Source organism: Anabrus simplex, chromosome 5 (genome assembly GCF_040414725.1).
Source record: "Anabrus simplex isolate iqAnaSimp1 chromosome 5, ASM4041472v1, whole genome shotgun sequence".
NCBI classification, from domain to species: Eukaryota; Metazoa; Arthropoda; class Insecta; order Orthoptera; family Tettigoniidae; genus Anabrus; species Anabrus simplex.
Window position 1 is genome coordinate 113,273,819 of NC_090269.1, and position 16,373 is coordinate 113,290,191.

General features: G+C 40.5%; 1 protein-coding gene across 4 annotated transcripts in view; it reads left to right on the forward strand.

Moving 5' to 3' along the window:
- The window catches only part of LOC136874672 (uncharacterized), a 226,927-nt gene that overhangs the window by 77,379 nt on the left and 133,175 nt on the right, over positions 1-16,373 (forward strand). The gene's annotated exons all lie outside the window — the stretch shown is intronic.

Sequence of the window (16,373 nt, forward strand, 5' to 3'; positions counted from 1 at the left end):
GTAGTAAAGTATTATGTCTCAGATTATGCCCTATCCAATTTTTCTTCCTTTTTTTGGATTACTGTCAGCATGCTCCTCCCTTCTCCCACTCTCTTCAGAACTTCCTCATGTGATATTCTATCTTCCCATCTTACTCCTTCCATTTTTCTCCAGATCTACATCTCAAATGTCTCTATTATTCTCTGTTTTTCTTCCTTAATGTCCATGTTTCAGCGCCATATAGAGCTATACTCCATACTCAATACCTTGCAAGTCTCTTTCTCAAATCTTTCCCTGGCTGGCTACAAAACAGTTTTTCTTCTTATTGAAGCTTTCCTTTGCTAAGGCAATTCGAAATTTTATGTCTATTACAGAGTGAAGGTCTTCGGTCACAATACTTCCAAGATACTTACACTTATTCACCTGTTCAATAATTCTCCCCCTATCTTGAATGTCGCTTTTTCACCTTTACCTCGTCCGACTCCATGGCTAAATGGTTAGCGTGCTGGCCTTTGGTCTCAGGGGTCCCGGGTTCGATTCCCGGCAGGGTCGGGAATTTTAACCTTGATTTGTTAATTTCTCTGGCACGGGGCCTGGGTGTGTGTGTCGTCTTCATCATCCTTTCATCCTCATCATGACGCGCAGGTTGCCTACGGGAGTCAAATCGAAAGACCTGCACCTGGCGAGCCGAACATGTCCTCGGACACTCCCGGCACTAAAAGCCATACGCCATTTCATTTTTACCTTTACCTCCAAGTATCGTGGATTTAGTTACCCTTTTGTTTATGCTCATTCCATACTCTTCACATTTTTTGTTTAATTCTCTCAGCATTTTGCGGAGGTCTTTCACATTTTCAGCAATCACTACCATATTATCAGCAAATCTTATGCATTCAATTCTCTTACCTCAAATGTTGACACTTCTTTTACCATCCAAACATTCACAAATAATTTCCTCCAACCCTGTCTAACATCTCAAGAAGAAAGAAAGGTGTATAGAAAATTAATTAATGAATTAAGAAGGGGGACTTACTGTGCTAAAGAAAAGTGGATCAGAGAAACCTGCAGTAAAATAGAACGGTTGGAAAGTGAAGATAAATATGACATGATGTACAAAGAAACTTTGGTTTCACTTTCTGGTCTTTCTATAGATTTCCGAAAAATAAATAAGTATGAGCTCAAATGTTAGTGTAGATGATATAGCGTTGGCTTACTAAGAAAACCTTATAACATCCAATGCTCTTCCTGTCTACTGTTTCCCTTAAGACTGGTCACGCCTTCCAACCACATATTGATATGCAGACCATCAGAACAAATTTCATTGTGTTCATTTTCCAAAGCGAGATTCTCTTTGGAGGATGTAAGAATGCATGTGGAGAGAGCGTGTCTGCCATTATAATGAAAACTTCCCAACCCGATTGTGACCGACAGTAGGCAAAAAGGCTTTCCATTACAATGAAAGCCCTCCAAATCGATCTTCACACGGGATATGACCTATGGCAACATTCCTGTCGTGTTTCCCGGGTAACGCTAAAAGCCATGCAGTTTAATAAAATGGTTCTCACAACTTCTTCACGATACGATGTAGAATTACGTAGCAAATCACGGGCATATCAGCTAGTTCGTTTATAATCGTACAGTAATATCTGCCAATTTCCTTTCCTACTCACTGGCATACTACACCTTGTACTCTTACTGAAATGCCTATCAAGTTTCTTTCCTACCCACTGACAAGCTACACCTTGTACTCTTACTGAAATGCCTATCAAGTTTCTTTCCTACCCACTGGCAAGCTACACCTCGTACCCTTACTGAAATGCCTACCAAGTTTCTTTCCTACTCACTAGAATACTACACCTCGTACTCTGAAATGCCTATCAAGTTTCTTTCCTACTCACTAGAATACTACACCTCGTACTCTGAAATGCCTATCAAGTTTCTTTCCTACTCACTAGAATACTACACCTCGTACTCTGAAATGCCTATCAAGTTTCTCTCCTGCTCACTCGAATACTACACCTCGTACTCTGAAACGCCTATCAAGTTTCTCTCCTGCTCACTAGAATACTACACCTCGTACTCTGAAATGCCTATCAAGTTTCTTTCCTACCCACTGGCAAGCTACACCTTGTACTCTTACTGAAATGCCTATCAAGTTTCTCTCCTACTCACTAGCATACTACACCTCGTACCCTTACTGAAATGCCTATCAAGTTTCTCTCCTACTCACTAGCATACTACACCTTGTACTCTTACTGAAATGCCTATCAAGTTTCTCTCCTACTCACTAGCAAACTACACCTTGTACTCTTACTGAAATGCCTATCAAGTTTCTCTCCTACTCACTAGCATACTACACCTTGTACTCTTACTGAAATGCCTATCAAGTTTCTCTCCTACTCACTAGCATACTACACCTTGTACTCTTACTGAAATGCCTACCAAGTTTCTTTCCTACTCACTAGAATACTACACCTCGTACTCTGAAATGCCTATCAAGTTTCTTTCCTACTCACTCGAATACTACACCTCGTACTCTTACTGAAATGCCTATCAAGTTTCTTTCCTACTCACTGGCATACTACACCTCGTACTCTTACTGAAATGCCTATCAAGTTTCTTTCCTACACACTGGCATACTGCACCTCGTACTCTGAAATACCTATCAAGTTTCTCTCCTGCTCACTAGAATACTACACCTCGTACTCTGAAATGCCTATCAAGTTTCTTTCCTACCCACTGGCAAGCTACACCTTGTACTCTTACTGAAATGCCTATCAAGTTTCTCTCCTACTCACTAGCATACTACACCTCGTACCCTTACTGAAATGCCTATCAAGTTTCTCTCCTACTCACTAGCATACTACACCTTGTACTCTTACTGAAATGCCTATCAAGTTTCTCTCCTACTCACTAGCAAACTACACCTTGTACTCTTACTGAAATGCCTATCAAGTTTCTCTCCTACTCACTAGCATACTACACCTTGTACTCTTACTGAAATGCCTATCAAGTTTCTCTCCTACTCACTAGCATACTACACCTTGTACTCTTACTGAAATGCCTATCAAGTTTCTCTCCTACTCACTAGCATACTACACCTTGTACTCTTACTGAAATGCCTATCAAGTTTCTCTCCTACTCACTAGCATACTACACCTTGTACTCTTACTGAAATGCCTATCAAGTTTCTCTCCTACTCACTAGCATACTACACCTTGTACTCTTACTGAAATGCCTATCAAGTTTCTCTCCTACTCACTAGCATACTACACCTTGTACTCTTACTGAAATGCCTATCAAGTTTCTCTCCTACTCACTAGCAAACTACACCTTGTACTCTTACTGAAATGCCTATCAAGTTTCTCTCCTACTCACTAGCATACTACACCTTGTACTCTTACTGAAATGCCTATCAAGTTTCTCTCCTACTCACTAGCATACTACACCTTGTACTCTTACTGAAATGCCTATCAAGTTTCTCTCCTACTCACTAGCATACTACACCTTGTACTCTTACTGAAATGCCTATCAAGTTTCTCTCCTACTCACTAGCATACTACACCTTGTACTCTTACTGAAATGCCTATCAAGTTTCTCTCCTACTCACTAGAATACTACACCTTGTACTCTTACTGAAATGCCTATCAAGTTTCTCTCCTACTCACTAGAATACTACACCTTGTACTCTTACTGAAATGCCTATCAAATTTCTTTCGTGATCGGCAGATGCAGAGTGGGTCTCGGCCCATAAGTGGCCATGGCTGGTCCGTGATCCAACACTCTGCACTCTGACCGGCCAACCGAGCAGAGGAGGGGTGGCCACGGCTCTACGGTGGCTTTACGCTTCTGCATTCGGGAGACGCGACAGGGCTGGACCTCACGGCTGGCCCCAACCGTCGGCTGTCCTGAAAATGGTTTTCCGTGGTTTTCCATTCTCCTGCACTAAGGCGAATGCCGGGACAGTTCCTAGTATAGGCCATGGCTGCCAATCCTCTCACCTGCTCCGACCATCTCCTTCACCGTAACAAACCTCCCGGCCAGAAAAACGGAGTCACCGTCTAAGAGGCCCGCCTCCCCCTTCAGGGATGGAATTAATACATTTTAGTAGTAGTTTATTTCCTATTCACTAGCATACTACGTCTGTTATGTCTTTCACCTTTACAGTGATGTGTACCAATTCCCTTTCTTACGCACTAGCATTCTACGCCTTGTACTATGAAGGGAAACCTACCCATCGCCTTCTCTATTCACTAGCTTCTACGCTTTGTACTCTCACGAAAAAGCTTACCCGTAAACCGTACCAGTTTCCCTTCCTACTCACTGAGATGTTACGCTTTGTGCTCGCACCGTAAACCGCACCAATGTCCTGTTCTACTCGTGGGCATACCAGCCCTGGTTCGCGCAACCCCCACTAATTACCCTTCAAAAATGTCGGATCCCAACGTGCCAGTACTTTATCTAACACTATGAACAATCCTACAAGTTTTATGCCCCACGAGTGTTAAAGATGTAGAAGTCATGTCGTTCAAAGAACGTGATGACAGTCTTTCAGAATTTGACTAACACGGCCTGCATATGGGAGGGCACGACCCTGCTGGAACAGAACATCGCCTCCTTCTGTTGCAGGGATGACAGAAGAACGGCTCTGTACGCACTTGGTGCTCGTTATCTGCCTTCTGCAAATACAAGAGCTGAAATTTACGGCATTTAACAGCATGTTGCAAGAGGTTGGTACTCTGTGTTTTGGGCGACCAGACTTTGGGACATACCACTCCCATATGTACACAACCGTCGCTAGCATTCCGGTTCTACCTGTTCTCATCATCATTATCACTAGGGCCCGGATTCATGTGCACTAAAAACTCCTAAAATGTGCACTAAAAATAAAACAGAATGCAATTACCAAACACATTATTTAATTTTAACTCAGTGTTAAATTGATAAACAATTTCATTCTTTGCATGACAGTACGTTTCAACAGTTTTTCAATGTTTTCAGGAGTCAATGACTTTCTGTTGTCAGACAGAATTAATTTATACGCTGAAAATGATCGTTCTTCGTCGACGGACGTAATTGGGCAATACTTGTACACCGGCACTGACTGCTCGTAACATTCTTCTGGCAAAGACTTTAGGCATTTTTACAGTTTAATCTGGCAAAACACTGCAATAGACGAGGAGCAAGTTAACATAGGAACGCAAGGCAAGGAGAAGGGGAAAAGAATGTCAGAAAGAAGGAAATTGCTGTTGTGGAAAACGTCATTACTGTATCCATCTAACTACTTGTATTGCGACATTGAAAGCACTTTCCTTGATCAGGGAAGGTTTCTCATGTTGCCAATTGATGCGCAACATACAGAGCTCATTATTTTTTTTAATTTTGTTCAGAAATCTTAGATAATCGACCACACATAGGAGAAAAATATGTCTGTATATGCATTCACGTTCAAAATATGCATTTTATATGCGCATGTGCATTTTAAAAAAGTCCGTGCCCTAATTATCACTAAACACTTCTGAACTCCTGTCAATCACCTTGCTACAGAACTGATAACGAGCAGCGCGTTGTTGTGGCGTAGATGGAAGTCTAGATAGATAATTTCGTGTCCATATCCCTGCTCCAAGAAATGATTGCAAGTGATTCATTTTGGAGGTATTGGTTCCATATTTCCTTTGATCATTGCTGTACACTAGTACAGAAGATATCGATATTATTATTGACATCAGGGCATTTATTTGCTATAAAAGTTCTTTTATATTTTAACAAATTCATTCATTGTTTCAAAAGTACCGCTTCCCGAGACTCCAGTTATTAACATAATAGACATATCAAAGAAAGCTTCCAGGGCAATTTATATTATTCAACGCTAAAAGTCCAGTTTCATTAAAATCCTGCGAATAGCTTTCGAATAAGATGTACCTATGCTATAAAAATGGAAAACCCTATGGAAAAAGTAAGAAGACCAACAATGAAATTGCACAATATCATGAAGAAGAGAAAGGATACAGTTATGAGGAATATTCAAACTTCCCTCCTGAAAAACTTTGCTCTGGCAAGGTAACTCAACTGCTTCACTGAGCAACAACAATCGGTTATTCTGAATCCTGCAGTTTTGTCGACAAAAGAGCCAAACTCTTATAGAGAATGCTGATGCAGGCACTACCAGCAATTTTCGTGTGATACTGTCATGACTTTCTACAGTTAAGTTCTAAATCTCAGCACTGATTTTGTCTTTCCGTATTTTATTTATATGCATTTTCTTTACTGTCTTGAACACTCTACGAAATTTTGCCATCTCAAAACTACCTAACTTACAAATTAATCAGTGAAATGAGTATGATGTCACAATTTTTACAAGAAAGGATTTCTATATATACAAAGCAAACTGAACTCTAGTCACCAACAAACAGCCATTTCCTGCCTTATATTACATGGATCGAGGCACGTTTACTGACTAAGTCCAGGCATCTCGATCCTCTTAAGACTATTTTTTTAATGACGTACTAGTGGACCAGTACTGTTCCGCAGCATTCATAATAAATAGGCCAGATAACTCAACTTGATATTTCTGTCGTGGTCATATTGTTTTGCCTGCCCTTTTCAATACTTTTATGAACATTTAATACCCGTACATAATGATTGACTCTTTCATAATGTAGTTCGTAACACTTTTTTCAATGCAATATTCACTGACTTTCGACAATTCGGGCTTATCTGGATCTTTTCAAACGATCTTGTCCTTGGTAGTGCAACATACATTTGGCAGTTACTTTATAGTCCGGACTTTCATGCATTAATGGTTTGAATGCAAAGTTACTGAAGCAAGCAGCAAGTATAGTCTACCTTCACAACTGTGCTACGGGGATTGCATAAACATTACGGGTATTACCCATCAGAACCCCTATAATTTATATTACCCTTGCTACATTATGAAAGACCAAGGACCAAGGGGAATGTCTCCATTCCCCTTTCCGAAGGGAAGGGGCGGGCCACCTAGAAGGTTACGCCTCCTCTCTGGCCAGGAGATTTGGCGGGGTTTGGGGATTTGTTGGAGTTGGGAGAAAGAAAAGAGGGGCTTTGTTTTTAAGGAGATGTGGAGAAATGGCCTCTTGGCTAAGGGTGCAGTTCTGCTCTTGGATTCATTACAAGTTACAAGTTATTGAGTTACAATTATAGAATACATTACAAATTACAAGGGATTAATACGATAGTTGAGTTACAGTTGTTGTTTGTCTTGAAGTTCGGCTGCTGGGGAGTAGAAGGTTTAGGATTTGTTGGTAAAAGAGGGTTATGTTGGTGAGGAATGTGAGTAGGAGGTGGAGAAGGTGGGAATTGCTAATTCAATTCGGGAGGTGGTGTTGGGGGGGGGGGACGGTTGCGAGGTGGATTAGGGCGGGTGGAAGGTTGTGGGGGAGAGCGAGATGGTTCCACCCTGTAGTGTCTTCCAAAAAGCTGGATCCCCTGTTGAGTGAGGTGTTGGACATCTTCTTGAGGCTGGAGTAGGAGCCGCACCATGTAGGTGGGCCCGGCTGTGTTGTATATGCTGGCTGCTTTCTTCAGATGTATTCCTGTGCGTTGTATTTCATGGGATATTAGTTCGGTTGGTATGGCTGGGTTGACTCCTAGGACGACACAGCTGATGATGAACTCAGGCGGTGGTGGAGGTGTCCTGTTGGGCTCGGGAGCAGGTGGAGGTGTCATTGTTCCTGTCTGTATGGTCATGTTGGAGGTTTGATCTTCTACCGGTGGCCGGAGTGGACTGGGAGGGGAGGGGGTAATGGGAGACATCATGATAGGGGAAGAGTGGGTCATGAATGTGGTGGTTATGGGAGTATTGTGGGAAGTTTGGGCGGGAATTGTAGCGATGGTGGTGGCGGTGGTGGTTGTGGTGGTGGTAATGGGGGGGTGTATGAATGGGTCAGAGGGTGGGGTGGTGGGGTATAAGGAGGTGGCCTTGTTGCTGGTTGCGGAGACTGTCGGGGTGGCTTGGTGCCCGGGTTCGGCCCAAGATTATGAAAGAGCGGGTGGCCGACACTTTCTACTAACCAAATTAGTTTGCAATCTAACCTGTTACTGCACAAAGTCCGGGCTTTAGTTATTAAAAACTGGTTCGGGTAAGTAGATACGCACTTTTTCAAGATATTCTGTCCCTGAGCTTTATTAATGGCGATACAGCAGTCTAGCCGACTTGATACCTTCCCATCTGTGCGGACGTCGACTGTTTTCTCTGAGCAGTATGTAAGTTATTAGGAACGTTCTGCCATCTGTTGAATATATATAGAAGCTGGGCATGATCATAGAATCAGAGTATTTAGCAGAGAATAATATTCTTCCATGATCACTGGAAGTGTATACTGCCTGGCCTGACAGGTAGTAATCTAACATGGCTGCGTGTAATGACATTAACTTACTAAGGATGAAAAACATATAAATTAGAATATTAATGAAAGTGTTAGTCGCTTAGCAACGCGCTAAGTACAGAATGTTTTGCGGGTTAAGGTAGGCCTTCACCTGCAATTATTGGAGTGATCATAAATTATTTGATTTTATGATTACTCAAAGTTGGCTGAACTTACAGATCTAGCAATGCCTCATGATTCACCGGCAGGTAATTCCGGAGAGAGTAAAACAAAAATGAAGCAGATCGGTCCAGTAGGACTGACGGATGGATTTGTCAAAGCTGTTTTTAGTAAACCCTTTTAATATATGGATACTGATTACCGTATCTCCTTTTGTTTACTGGTGTACAATGTGTGATTTCTGGCTGAATAGTAAGCGTTGAGGCCTTCGGTTCAGAGGATTCCGGGTTTGATTCCCGGCCGGGTCGGGGATTTTAATCGCGTCTGGTTAATTCTTCTAGCCCTGGGACTAGGTGTTTGTGTTTGTCCCAACACTTTCCTCTTCATATTCAGACAACACACTACACTACCAACCACCAGAGAAACACGCAATAGTAATTACATCCCTCCATATAGGGTTGGCGTGAGGAAGGGCATCCGGGCGTAAAACAGGGCCAAATCTACATACATACATACATACATACATACATACATACATACATACATACATACATACATACATACATACATACATGCATACATACATACATACATACATACATACATACATACATACATACATGTGTGTGACACAGTTCGCACCCGCGAACCCACAGATGTGGGAAAAGAGGTAGAAGAAGAAGAAATACAATGTGTGATTTATCTGGCACTTTAGCTGACTGATAACTTTAGCGGCCTTCAGTTCAGATGGTCATGATTTCGCTTTCTGATCGGGCTGGGAAGGCTAGTCGCGCCTGGTTAATCCCCATGGCTCGGGGACTGGGTATTTATATTTTCCTCGAAGCACACATCTCTTCATTTACACACAACCTACCATGGCCAATTACCTTTGAAACGTGTAATGACAGAATACGTCTTTCCACTTAGGTTTGGCGTCAGTAAGGACATCCGGTCGTAAAACTGGACCAAGTGTACTTGTGCAATACAGGTCGCATCTGCGACCCCAATATGGTGTGGGATAAGTGTCATTATTACTTTATTTCGCTTCCCAAGGAACTTCAGCGAGCGAGAGAGCGCTCTGCGGGTTAGTATAAGAAGCAGGTGCATTACGTTAGAACTGCAATCTTTCGAGTTGTTTTTCTGTAATCATGGCTGAAACATGCAACACAATATTATTATATATTAGTCCTAGAAATCAATGAAATATATATATAATTTGACCCTACAAGCCATGGTTTCAAAATAGCTGTATAATGAATTGAGATGGCAAACTCACTCCTCATTTAGGTTTGGCGGGTTCTCTATAACCGCATAAGTTTTGGTAGTACTATTAGAGGATCCAACCAGCCTTCGGGCCGATGACCAAACAAACAAACAAACAAACATACCTCAGACACTTTAAAATCGAAAAGGTCAAAGATCTGAGCTACAACGACCGTTCGCGAAGTATCTACTAGATACCGGTGCAATATTGAAAGTTTAGCATTAAATACTATTCACTGTACTCATTTTGGCTGCACATAGCAGTATTTACAGATGATTACGAGTCTACATAAAGAAAGTGTAGTGGCATAATGTCCGACTCGTTGGCTGAACGGTCAGCGTACTGGCCTTCGGTTCAGAGGGTCCCGGGTTCGATTCCCGGCTGGGTCGGGGATTTTAACCTTCATTGGTTAATACGGCCCGGGAACTGGTTGTATGTGTTGTCTCCATCATCATTTCATCCTCATCACGACGCGCAGGTCGCCTACGGACGTCAAATAGAAAGACCCGCATCTGGCGCGCCGAACCCGTCCTGGGATATCCCGGCACTAAAAGCCATACGAGATTTCATTTCGGTGGCATAATAACTGCCTCTCAACCGATGTTGAAATATTCATCATATTATATTCTCCTAACTAACAAAAAAATATTTTTGCAGTTCAGGATAATACTAGATATAACAATCATTCCACCTGCTGTAATTTTATTTATTTAATTTAATACGTTTATCGTCCAGGGTTGATTTTTTTACCCAGACTCTACTGCCTCAAGGGCAGTGTCCTGGAGCATGAGGCGATACAACTGGGGGAGGGCGGTAGAGGAAGTAAGACCAATAACTCTTACCCAGGAGGCCTCACCTGCTATGCTGAACAGTCTTCAAATCAAATCAAAATCTCTTTATTTGCAAATGAGGTGTCTACCTCGGTGGCAAATGGTACACTAAAATACATTATTGTCAAGCACTAAATTTTAAATTAACAGGAGACAAAGAAAATGTTCCTAGAATACAATATTATACAATTTACGCTAATAATTTTTTCTATTAAACACACACATCATCCTTAATAAATTTATATTGTTTACAAAATTCTACTTATAATATCTTACAAACATAGTCAACTCATATACAGTACGGTATGTGAAATTACTTCTAATAATACTATACAATTGGTATAAGATTAAAATTAACATTGAATTTATTTACATATTTATATTTTACCCATTTTGGAACCTAAGTAGCATAACGACCTGCTGCGTCTTAACCAGAGCCCCTTTTGCCACCACTTTTCAGAGTTCCTGAAGGGCCTTCACAGCTACCGTAGCGGTCCCAGGGCCCTCGAAGTCCCCACTGTACTTCACCCCTACAGGCAGTCCCCTACTTGGGCTGTCCAAACTCCTTAGACCAGGGGATGGAATTAATTTAATCACACACATTTATTATTTACAATATCCTGCACTGGTCGAATGCCCTCTAACATTTAATTTATTATCTCTGTTGTTGTTTATTCTCTTCTTGAATATCTGTACAGATTTTGGAAATGGATCAAACACAACCCCTGGTAAACTGTTCCACTCCTTCACGCCCTTCCCAATGAAATAAAATTTACCCCAATCGCTTCTGCTAAAATTCTTTCTAATTTTGTACTTGTGGTCAGTTCTACCAATATAATTATTTTCCAACCGAAGCCTCTCACGGATATCTCCCCATGCTTCTTCTCCTGTATAGGCTCTATATAATCCTATAAGTCTACTTTTCTCCCTTCTCTTACTTAAAGTTTCCCACCCAAGTTCCTTCAACATTTCTGATACACTACTCTTTCTCCTGAAATCCCCTGTTACAAACCTTGCTGCTTTCCTCTGCACACCATCTAGTTCTTTTATTAGGTATTCTTGATGAGGATCCCAAACACTGTTTGCATATTCCAATAATGGACGAACCATACTTAAGTAACATTTTTCTTTTAATTCTTTGTTGCATCCTTTAAGTAGTCTCATTATGACATGTAACGATCTGTATGCTTTCCCAACAACGTCATCAACATGACCCTTCCAGTGCAAATTACTTTCAAATCTCACACCTAAGTATTTGCACTTGCCATCTTTTGGGAAAACTACCTCATCCAAAGTATATTCAAATTCAGTTTTAAAGCTCCTGTTTGTAAAAGTTGTAACAGTTGATTTGGCTCCATTAATCTTCATATTATTTTCTTCAACCCATTCCTGGATACTGTCAAGGTCCCTTTGTAATTCTGAACAATCCTCAATGTTATTTATTTCCCTATAAACAATTATGTCATCTGCATACAATCTTATTTTCGATGTTATATTGTTTCCTAAATCATTTGCGTATATTAAGAAAAGTAACGGACCGATTATACTACCCTGTGCAATTCCCTTCCAGACTTTCTCTTCCTGTGATATATTATTTCCTACTTTGACTTTCTGAACCCTTGAATTTAGAAATGTTCTTATCCAACGTATAACCCTTACGTCCAATCCTATTCCCTCCAATTTATTTAATAATATTCCATGTTCCACTCTATCAAAGGCTTTGGAAAGATCTATGGCTATGCAATCTAACTGGCCTCCTGAATCTAACTGATCTGATATGTCCTGCTGAAATCCCACCAGTTGTGCCTCGCAAGAAAATTTCTTTCTAAATCCATACTGGCTCCTCATGAACCAATTTTTATCATCACATATCCCTCTGATGTACTTTGCTATTAAACTCTCCAGTATTTTACAAACTATACTGGTCAGGCTGATTGGTCTGTAGTTCTCTGGTTTCCTTTTATCACCCTTTCCTTTATAAATTGGTATTATTATAGATTCCTTCCATTCCTTTGGTATCACACTATTATTTATGACATAGTCAAAGAGAAATTTTAAATAAGGCACTATATACCACCCCATTGTCTTTAAGACCTCCCCAGTAATTTGATCACTTCCTGCTGCTTTTCCTTGCTGAAGCAGTTGGATTTCTCTGAAAATATCTTCATTTGTGAATGAGAAGCTTCTTGTTTCCCTCTGTGTCTCTCCCTCTCTATCTTCTGTTACGGTTTCCAAGTCCTGACAATCTTCTACTGAATCTCGGAATTCCCTACTAAAGAGGTTTGCTTTCTCAGTATCTGTTAAATAGTGTTCACCCCCTTCTCCCACCATTGTAGGAATTTGGATTCCTTTTCCTTTTTGATTCCTAATATATGAATACAGCTTTTTCCATTTCCCTTTGTGGTCATTACCGTCTTGAAAAATGCCATTCATATAATTCTCTTTTGCTTCCTTTTTCACTCTATACAGTTCCCTCATTAGTTGTTTTCCAGTTTCTCTATTCTCCCTACCTTCTTTGATTTTCCTGTTTACTATTCTACATTTTCTTTTTAATTTTCTTATTTCCCTTGTGTAATAAACAGGGTCTGAGGTCATTTTACCCTTATTAACAGGTACAAATCTCTTCTCTCCTTCCCAAATTATTCCTTTAAATTTAGCCCAAAGTGTATCCACATTATTCCCTTCACTTATCCAACAACTGAATTGTGATTTAAGGTAAGTCCCAAATTCATCAACTTTAGTTTTTCTGTATAATTTCTTGTCTTTTGTGACCCTCTTATTAAGCATTTTTGGTACGAGTCCTACATCCATTATTACAGCCTTATGGTCACCTATTCCTTCAATTACCTCAGTTTTATCAACAATTTCCCATGGTTTAACCAAGAATACATCTAGTAAGTTATTGAGGCGAGTTGGTTCTTGTACTACTTGTGTAAATCCTCCCTCCCAAATTAACTTATTTGCCAGTTTCTGTTCATGGGCTTCACTTGCAGCTCCATTCCATTCAACTTCAGGCAAGTTTAGATCTCCCCCAATTATTACCGTATCATTATTGTTTTTATGAGTATAATATATTATTTTCTCAAATATTTCCACATCTCTTTCCTCTCTTCCAGGCCTATATGTTCCTATAATTCCCACCTCCTTCATATTATCACAAACTAATTTTATCCCTAATATTTCATCCCTTTCATCAGTAAACCATTCATGCGAACAATAAGTTTCCTTCACCAGAATAAATACCCTCCTCCTTTTTTATCTCCTCGGTCTCTACGATAGACTGTATATCCTTCTGGAAATACTTCTGTATTACCCACCCCTTCTCTCAACCACGATTCCACTCCTATCACCACATCCGTCTCATAAGATTCCATCAATGTACCGAATTTTAATTGTTTATTTACTACACTCTGACAGTTTACCAAGAGCAATCTCAGACCTCCTTCCTCCCTAAAACTTGACTGTTGCAATTGGGTAACGTTTGACTCATGAGTTGAGAACTTCCCTGGAACCCAGATCCTTGTACATAGATCTTGATTTAAGGGTCTGGGTTTTCTGGCAAGTTTCCCTGTATGTGCCAGTTTAGTGGTATGGGTTTTCTTAAGTACCGATTAGTTTGCAAATCTCTGTTGATAATTGTAGCAATTTGTCTACAGGGAGTTGCTTTTCCATTACCATTTAGATGTAACCCATGTCTAGTGAACATTTGCCTGCCAAGACCTAAAGTATCTACTACATAGACATTTCTAAAACTCTTACATAATCTCTTGATTTTTATATTTACATCATGTACAGCTTTGTTCACACATGAGTCCTCTAAAAGGTCATACCTGGGTGGCACATTTACTACAATTACTTTTGAGTCAGGTAGTTTGGAAATCTTACCTCTGAGAGTCGTAATTAGTTCCTCACCTTCATTTGCAGCAATGTCATTTGTACCACTCACAATCACCACATAATTGTCCTTCTCTGACACAGGATCACAACTTGAAAGGACGTCTTCGGTTTTGGCACCTGGTTTTATTAGTCCTAGAACCTCAGTCTCTGGATTCTGCAGCTCATCCTTGATGCCTTCTGCCATATCCCGCCCTTGACTGTCTGCGTAGAGATGAATCTTTGGCGATCTTGACTTTCGGTTGGTTTTCTTACCTCCACTGTATTTAAAATTGTTTGGAAAACTTGGTGTGTCTTCTTCTGGAACTTGCTGCAATAACTGAAATCTATTTTGGCACAGCAAAGAGTTTTTTCCCGGTTTTAAGTTGTACGTAGTTTCTCCCATATGTTTAACATTAGGCCTAAAATGGCCACGCGTCACTTCCGTCCACGGCGATCTTTCTTCTCCAATGTCTTCTTTATCTTCCAGTTTCTTTATTCTGTCCTTTAAGCATTCATTTTCATGTTTCAGAACGCATAAGTCCTCTTGTAGCACTCCTAAAATCTTAATTATAGTTTCGTAAGTCTCTCTTTCTTGTTGTTCTGCCTCACTATCAGTTTGTTTACACTCGGGACACAGCCACTCACTTTCTTCAATATCAGTCCTATTTACAATATTTGCACAACGAAAATGGTACCATTCATCACACTTACGACACAGAATCGCATTTTTAACTACTCTTCTGCATTTGCCACATTTTTCACTGCATCTTACACCATTATCTACTACGGGTATCACAGACTCACACACAGTAGTCGCCATCTTTGTAGGAAGATGAGAAGATTGGAAGGAATAGGCATGGAAGAGGGAAGGAAGCCTTAAGTTTGGTACCACCCCGATATTTGCCTGGAGGAGAAGGGGGAAATCGCAGAAATTCACTTCGAGAATGGCTGAGGTGGGAATCGAACCTCTTCTATTTAATTGATCCCCCAAGGTTGAATTGATCCCGTTCCAGTCTTCGTACCACTTTTCGAACTTCGTGGCAGAGCCGGAAATCGAATCTGGGCCTCCATGGGTTATAGCTAATCACACTAGCCACTACACCACGAAGGCGGACTGCTGTAATTTTGTTGATTAAAATTTTGGATATTTCTTTCTATTGGCTTTACTTCACACTGGCTTAGATAGGTCTCATGGTGACGGTCGGGTAGGACAGAGCTAGGACTGGAAAGGAAGCGACCGCGACCTTAATTAAGGCAGAGCTCCAGCGTTGGCTGGTGTGAAAATGGGAAACCATGGAGTAACCTCTTCAGGACTGTCAACAGTGAGGTTCTGTCCAATTCTGTTCTATTTTTTTTTCTGTTTATAGAAGTGAGGAGGTCATAACTGAAGCTTATACGTAAAGAATTACCGTACTATTTTCCAGGAGTTGAAAAGAGGAACCTTGAAAAACAGCTGTAATGATCAATCATTCGATTTTACTTATTTGCCCACTTAACTGTGTTACCGGAGACTCAGTGCACCCTATTCCAATCCTTCAAATATTCTTAAATTCATGACATAATCGCGAATACTAGATAACTTGGCTATATATGATGCAAATACAAATAACGCAAAGTGAACATTTGAACCGTAACATCATAAGCCCTTCCTATCCAATTCACTAAATTTAAAAAATCCTGAATGAACGTATCTTTAAAAAACAAGTTTGTAATGTCATTGACTCTAAATTCTCTGATCGTTAGCTACGGTATCTAAAGTGTTCGAGGTATCCTCCATCACAGGAACGTCACTTTCCATTTAAAAAGTTCATGTTTACTGAAAGGAAATCAAAGCCCGGTCTTGAAGATTGTACACACATGGAGTTCAATAATCTAGGATAATAAAAACAGTAGTAAAAACAG